The following is an 8,223-nucleotide window of genomic DNA, read 5'->3' on the forward strand; positions in this document are numbered from 1 at the left end:
TGAAAAGAATCTACATATGGTTTAGAGAAAGACAGACATAAAATATTTTTCTATTTGTTTCATCTTTAGTAGACTCGAGACAACCTTTCATTAAAAACTTGGCAAAAAATTAATAAGCATGACTATGTATCCTGTCTGATCAATGCTTAAAAGCTGACAGTGCCTAGGAAGGAAGAGGTATACAAACAGCAGGCCTGCCTCTGAGTTCTAGAATCCATTCTCTTCTTGCTTCTTCTAACCAGGAGGAGAGAAGATACAAATTTCTAGTTATTGATGAAGTAGTGATAACAAATTTGAACATATTTCCTTTCTTGGTAATAACAATTAGCATTTTAAATCGTCTACTGGATGGTAGGTTCTGTTCTAAGCAACTTACATATATTACCCTTTTTAATCCTTAGGACAGCCCTGCCAAAAAAGCGATTATTTTCTTCATTTTCTAAAGAGAGAACTGAGGCAGCCTTTTTGTTGCTGCCTCTCCTTAAATATCGAACCAGGGGTAAGAAACTATAATAATCTAATTCCAGGAATTAGCCAATCAAAAGGGAGAATATTGTGGCTCCGTTGAGGGAAAACCAAGGGGCAGCTGTTCAAATTATTTTGTGGACATCAACAAACTGATTTTAAAGTTTATGTGGAAATGCAAAAAGACCTAGAATAATCAATGTAATAATGAATTTGGAGGACTGACACCACCTGACTTCACTATGTACTATAAAACTACAGTAATCAGAAAAGCAAGGAAGTGGCAAAATAGACAAATAAATCAATGGAGAGGAAGAGAAAGCGCAGAAACAGACCCACGCAAATATAGCCAACTGATCTTTGACAAAGAAGCAAGGGAAATTCAGTGGAGAAAGGACAATTTCTTCAAAAATGATGCTGGAGAAACTGGACATCCACATGCAAGAAAATAAATCCAGACACAGATGTTACACCTTTCACAAATATAAACCCCAAATGGATCACAGACCTAAATGTAAGACACAAAACTATAAAACTCTTAGAAGATAATATAGGGGAAAATTGGGGGGACCTTAGATTTAGGTGATGAGTTTTTATTTTTATTTACTTATTTATTTATTTTCGAGACAGAGTTTCACTATGTCCCCCTGGGAAGAGTGCCGTGGTGTCACAGCTCACAGCAACCTCAAACTCTTGGGCTTAAGTGATTCTCTTGCCTCAGCCTCCCAAGTAGCTCGGACTACAGGCGCCTGCCACAACGCCATGCACCTATGTTTTTGTTGTAGTTGTCATTGTTGTTTTTAGCAGGCCCACGCCAGGTTTGAACCTGCCAGCCTTGATGTGGCCAGCACCCTAGCCACTGAGTTTTTAAATACAACACCAAAAGCACAGTCCATGAAAGAAAAAAATGATGTTGAACTTAATTAAAATAAAAAACTTCTGCTCTGAGAATGGGTGCAGTGGCTCACATTTATTACCCTAGCACTTTGGGAGACTGAGGCAAGAGGATCACTTGAGGCCATACTATACAACATAGCCAGATCCCATCTCTCCAACAAATAGAAAACTTAGCTGGGCATGATGGCATGCACCTGTAGTCTCAGCTATTTGGGAGGCTGGGGCAAGAGGACTGTTTAAGCCCAGAAGCATGAGGTTGCAGTAAACAATAATGATACCACTGTACTCCAGTTTGGGTGACAGAGCTAGACCCCGTCTCAGAAATAAACAAAACAAAACAATTTCTGCTCTATAAAAGACACTGAGAATGAAAAGCCAGACTTGGAGGAAACATTTGTACAACAACATCTGATAAATGACTGGTATCCAAAATATACAAACTCTTAAAATTCAACAATAAAAAAAGCCCTCACAAGATAGGCAAAAGATCTGAACAGACACTTTGCCAGGGAAGATACCCAGATGACAGATAAGTGTGGAAAGGTGCCAAATATCATATGTCTCCAAGGATTTGCAAATTCAAACAATGAGATACCACTAAACACTTATTATAATGACTAAAACCTAAAGAGCTGACAACACCGAATGCTGACAAGGATATGGAGCCATAGGAGCTCTCACTCATTGCTGGTGCAAAATGTTATAGCTACTTTGGAAGAAGTTTGGCAGTTTCTTACAAAGCTAAATATACTCTCTTTTTTTTTTTTAATTGAGACAGTCTCACGTTGTTGCCCAGGATAGAATGCTGTAATGTCATAGCTCACAGCAACCTCAAACTCTTGGGCTCAAGCAATTCTCTTGCCTCAGCCTCCCAGCAGCTGGGACTATAGGCACCCACCACAACGCCTGGCTATTATTTTTGTTTGTTTAGCAGGCCCTGGGCCGGGTTCAAGCCCACCAGCCCCAGAGATGTAGCCAGCGCCCTAACCACTGAACTACAGGCACCCAGTCAAAGCTCAATATAGTCTTAACATATAATTCAGCAGCTGTCCTCCTATATATTTACCCAAATTAGTTGAAAACTTATGTCCACACAAACATTTATTTGCACAAGAATGTTTATAGTAGCTTTATTCGTAATTGCCAAAAATGAAAAACAACCAAGATGTCCCTCAATAAGTGAATGAACAAAAGGAGATATACAATACAGTGGAACAGTGTTCAGCCATAAAAAGAAATGAACTATCAAGCCATGAAAAAGACATAGGGGAATCTCAATGCCTATTTCTTTTTTTTTTTTTGCGGTTTTTGGCCAGGGCTGAGTTTGAACCCACCACCTCCGGCATATGAGGCCGGCGCCCTACTCCTTGAGCCACAGGCGCCGCCCCTCAATGCCTATTTCTAAGTGAAAGAAGTTGAACATGTATGATTCCAACTATATGACATTCTAGAAAAGCAAAACCAGGGGCGGTAAAAAACCAGTAGTTACCAGGAGAAGAGGGGAGAGGGATGAACAGGTAGAGCACAGGGGATTTTCAGGGCAGTGAACCCATTCTGTAGCTGTATAATACTGCAGTGGTCAACACACGTTACTGTACATTTGTCAAAACCCATAGAACTATCAAACACTCAGAGTGAACCCTATGCAAAGTATGGACTTTAGTTAGTAAAAAGCAACAAAACAAAAACAAAAAAAGTAAAAAGCAAAACAAAATCACTATATGGTAATGGAACACCAGTCTAATACCTGCCTGTCCTTTGTAACTTCCGTATACAGTGCAGTGGTAACGTTTACTGTTTCTCACATGCCAGTTTCTATGCTAAGCACTTTATGCATAGTGTCATTTATTCCTTTCAAGGACCTAATGAGATAGGTCCCACTATTATCACCATTTTCACTTAAAAAATTTTTTTTGCTACCCCCTTTCTCCATGTTCATTTTTAGTCAAGATTTTTAAAAAGTTGTGTAATATAATATGTGTTTCTTCTTTTTTTTTTTTTGCAGTTTTCAGCCAGGGCTGGGTTTGGACCCACCACCTCCGGCATATGAGGCTGGCACCCTACTCCTTTGAGCCACAGGCGCCACGCAATATGTGCTTCTTTATTAGCCTGTCTTAATTAGCTGTATCTAATACCTGCCATAATTCTGAAGTCGTGTTTGATAGATCAGGTGTACCTGCCCAAATAAACTTGCCCCAAGGGTCAAGAGAGGGTCAAGTTCAAGGCCTGCTCACGAAGGGTCAAGTTCATGGCCCTCCCAGGAAACAGGAATGCCACCTATCCCGACTGCCCTAACCCTATAAATCCTTGTCGGCCACAGCCCACGTGTAGATTTTCTCCCTGGTCAGGAATCTCACCCCATCTGCACTGTAGGTGGAATAAAGGCCACTTTAACTGCATGAATTAGATCTCCGTTTTCCTTTCGTCTCCCATCTTGGAATGGTTTTATCCTTGGGTCAGGAACCTTTCAGTGTTGAGTATAAATAACATTTCAAGATATTTGCAATAAGTAACATGATATGAAATATCTGTGATTTCTGCTGGTGGCAAATCCGCTACTGCTAATGTTACTGTGGATTTTCCTACATTCCTCTTAAAGGAAATGCTACATTTCAGATAGATGTTAGTGAAATACATAACAAATTTTCCATCCAAGTTCACAGACTTCCTGAATTCTACTTAAGGACACGTCGGGTATCATGGACTGCCCAGATTAAGAATCCTGGCACAAGTTTCTTACTATGCTAACACCTTCTGCAAGCCTCTTTTCCCGTCTTAGGAACACAAAAGAGGAAATCCAGGCCAATACTTTACTTTGAATGGAGTCTGATGTAGTCTTCTTTCAAGCTCTCCCAAAGAAACCTAAACAAAGCCAGCAGAGGGGGTAGGTGCTGTGTTTTCAGTATGCAGCATTTTTATATCCCTGGACAGCAAAGTACTGAGGACTCCACAATCAGGTTAATGACATCTTCTAGTCCATTATCATTCAGGCCTTAAGGGCCCAAAGTTGAATCTATTGACAGACAGATGGAAAAGGAGAGAGGTGGGAGAGGACCCACCTGAGTTTTACCGCCTGCTTAATGCAGTCACTAAAACTCACTCGTATGTAACTATTTCAAATATTGGAAATCATTTTACTCATGGCATACTATAATCTATCAAGACGTCTATAACCGGACGTACACACACCCTAGGGTATTAGACAATTAGCAGGTTCAATAATGACTACAGAAAACAAACCATACAATAAAAAATGGAAGATTTTCCCTTCCTTTGAGGAAACGTTATGTTGCTCACTGATTAATTCTTCTGCCTCCCCTGATGACAATACAGAGGCAGTGCCATTTATGGCAGGTGCTCTGAGCCTCCTTGGAGGTTCCCTTTGTAAAACTGCAGCGACACAAAGATCCTGGTCAGCCCTTATTCTCCCCAGCCTGGTCCTTTGGGTTCTCTGACATGGGTGGAGCAGCCTCGGCCCCTGTTAAGGAACGGAGCCGCTCTCGCCGCAGGTGGCGACGGGGAAAGGGTGGAGACGCCTTTACCTGGTGGCGAGAGGACCCCAGAGCGTCTCCGGGTGCGAGGACAGCTCCGTTGCGCTCGCGGGAAGGACCAGCGAATCCGCCCTCGGTTCTAGGCGAGGATAGCAAGGGATGCTCAGCAGCTCCCGCACCCGCCGGACTGGTTTGTGGTTAGCAAGTTCCTGCTTCCGTTACAGCGACTGAAAGTTTGCTGCGGGGGAAGGGCACATTCCTGCCCTGCAACCCGGAGCTGCTTCCCAACAACATCCAGCTCGGTCCCCCGGGCACCGAGTGAGAGCCTCGATCTCCTCCCCGCGGAGCCTCGAAGTACTGGGAGCCAGTGTTGAATCCCCGAGAGAGCCCGCGTCCCCTTGCCGCCCCACCCGGCGGACCCCGGGCTGAGCGCGCGGCAGGGGGCGTGGGTGCCACCCAGCTGGCAGCCTCAAGGCTCTGCAGCTGAGCGCTGGTGCCTGGGAAGCCCGATCCCGCGCAAACACACGTGGAGGAAAAGTCAGCTGTACCCAACTGCTTACAGTGAAAAGTCTACTCCCTGTGTTCTGGCCTCCTAGTCCTCCACCCTAGAGGTAACCACTGAGAGCGGTATTTTTGATGTTCAAGAGTACATTCTAGTAGTCCCAGCTACTCGGGAGACTGAGGCAAGAGAATCGCCTTAGCTCAGGAGCTGGAGGTTGCTGTGAGCTAGGACATCACAGCATTCTACCGAGGGCGATAAAGTGAGACTCTGACTCAAAAAAAAAAAAAAAAAAAAGAGTACATTCTATCTGGGAGGCCCAGGCGGGTGGATACTGTGAGGTCAGGAGTTACAGACCAGCCTGAGCATACCCGAGACCCCCGTCTCTAAAAATAGACGGGCGTTGGCTGGCGCCGGTAGCTCAAGCGGCTACGGCGCCAGCCACATACACCAGAGCTGGTGGATTCAAATGTGGCCCGGGCCTGCCAAACAATGACAACTATAACCCAAAAATAGCCAGGCGTTGTGGCGGGCGCCTGTAGTCCCAGCTACCTGGGAGGCCGAGGCAAGAGAATCACTTAAGCCAAGGAGTTGGAGGTTCCTGTGACCCATGATGCCACCCCACTCTACCCAGGGCAACAGCTTGAGGCTCTGTCTCTAAATAAATAAATAAATAAATAAATAAAATAGACAGGCGTTGTGGCAGGTGCCTGTAGTCCCAGCTGCTTGGGAGGCTGAGGCTAGAGAATCACTTGAGCCCAAGAGTTTAAGGTTGCCGTGAGCTTTGATGTCATGGCACTCTACCCATGGCGACAAAGTGAGACTCTGTCTCCAATGTGGGGCGTAGTTACGAGAATCCTATTATTATTATTTTGAGACAGAGTCTCAAACTGTCACCCTGAGTAGAGTGCTGTGGTGTTGCAGCTCACAGCAACCTTAAACTCTTGGGCTTAAGCAAGTCTCTTGCCTCAGCCTCCCAGGTAGCTGGGACTACAGGAGCCCACCACAACGCCTGGCTATTTTTTGTTATTGTTGTTGTTGTTGTTGCAGTTGTCATTGTTGTTTTAGCCTATCTGGGCCCGGTTTGAACCCATCAGCCTCATACACCCTAGTTGTATGTGGCCGGCACCCTACCCGCTACAGGTGCTGCCCAGAGAGAATCCTATTTCGTTAATTGGAGGATGTAGGGCCCTTAGTTAGAGTTGGCAATTCTTGAATTAAACATGTATTAAGTGCAAGTAAAGCACCTAGGAAGGTATTTGGCTTTCTGCAAGATTTATTGTTTATAGGTATGAATAATAAGGATGAAAACAATGGTGTCTATTATAGTTATTAAAATTATATCCCTAGGCTGGGCATAATGGTTCATACCTGTAATCCTAGCACTCTGGGAGGCCAAGGAGGGTGAATTGCCTAAGCTCAGGCATTTAAGACCAGTCTGAACAAAAGGGAAACCCGGCTAGCCTAAACGGGAAGATTCCCATCTCTATTAAAAATACAAAAACTAGGCTCGGTGCCTGTGGCTCAAGTGGCTGGGGCGCCAGCCACATACACCTAGGGTGGCAGGTTCGAATCCAGCCCAGGTCCGCCAAACAACAATGATGGCTGCAACCAAAAAAAAAAAAATACAAAAACTAATCCAGCTTTAGCTGTGGGCACCTATAGTCCCAGCTACTTGGGGGCTGAGGCAAGGGGATTGCTCGAGCCAAAGAGTTAGAGGTTCTTGGGCGCTAGGACGCCCCGGCACTCTATCCAGGGCACAGAGTGAGACTCTGTCTCCAAAAATAAATAAATAAATAAATAAATACATTTGTTGACTGAATGAATAGAAAAGAACTACATAGGACATTAAGTTGTAGAAGTATTTCTAAATCACTGCTCATCCCCCCCCCCAACACACACCTACATATACACACAAAGAAATGCAATGTTACTAAACCACTAGCACTCAATTTGCCAAGTGTTCTAACCTTTGACAATATTTTCACCTTGGTGGGTGTAAAGGAGCTTTCCAATCTGATAAAGTTGCAGGTTATCAGCCTAGACCTTATAGCCAACAGCTACACCCTAGTTTTAACCAATAGCGATAGGAGGAATATGGCAACAGAGAATGCTTGTGAATAGTAATCTATTGTGTGAAATTAATTCTACTCACTGTGTCTAAAGGATGACCTACTCTTGAATGGTAATAATGTTGCCAAAGCTTGGTTTCAAAGTGTTACCCAAGAAAAGTAAACTCCAGGGTAATCTCCCAGAGGAGTGATTTTGCTGATGCAGCAAGGGGCTGATGCAAGTGCAAGTGCATTTCATCTTTGCAGATGATTCACTTCAAGATTTAGGGTGTAAAGCGGTCACATTTTTTGGAATCCCTTTCCATGGAGTAGTCTATGCTAGGCATTATGTCAATCTTTCCATCATAAGCAACTTCAGATTCAGTGTTTTGATATGGTGAACCTGTCTTCACTGAAGTCATACATCACTTGTTCAGTTATAATAGAAAATGAAAGACACTGATAAAAGTAATGAGTAAAAGCCAGGTGCAGGGGCTCACACCTGTAATCCTAGCACTCTGGGAGGCGTAGGGCGGGTGGACTGCTTGAGCTCAGGAATTCGAAACCAGCCTGAGCAAGAGTGAGACCCCAGATCTACTAAAAATAGAAAAATAGGGTGGCACCTGTGGCTCAGTGAGTAGGGTGCTGGCCCCATATACCAATAGTGGTGGGTTCAAACCTGGCCCAGCCAAGCTGCAACAAAAAAATAGCCGGGGGTGGTGACTGTGGCTGAAAGGAGTAGGGCACAGGCCCCATATACTGGAGGTGGCGGGTTCAAACCTGGCCCCGGCCAAAAACTGCAAAAAAAAAAAAAAAGTAG

General features: G+C 44.3%; 1 protein-coding gene across 2 annotated transcripts in view; it reads right to left on the minus strand.

Annotated features, from left to right (window-relative positions):
- The window catches only part of MANSC1 (MANSC domain containing 1), a 28,670-nt gene that overhangs the window by 13,950 nt on the left and 6,497 nt on the right, over window positions 1–8,223 (minus strand). The window contains exon 1 of one of the 2 annotated variants that reach the window (XM_012810078.2): window positions 4,905–5,092. The exons of the other annotated variant lie outside the window; for it this stretch is intronic. The gene's annotated coding sequence lies outside the window, so the exon portion shown is untranslated. Of the gene's footprint in view, window positions 1–4,904; window positions 5,093–8,223 lie in introns of those variants that run through there. 2 annotated transcript variants of the gene reach the window in all.

The sequence above is a fragment of the Otolemur garnettii genome, unplaced genomic scaffold (assembly GCF_000181295.1).
Source record: "Otolemur garnettii isolate 467f Iridium unplaced genomic scaffold, OtoGar3 scaffold00124, whole genome shotgun sequence".
NCBI lineage: Eukaryota > Metazoa > Chordata > Mammalia > Primates > Galagidae > Otolemur > Otolemur garnettii.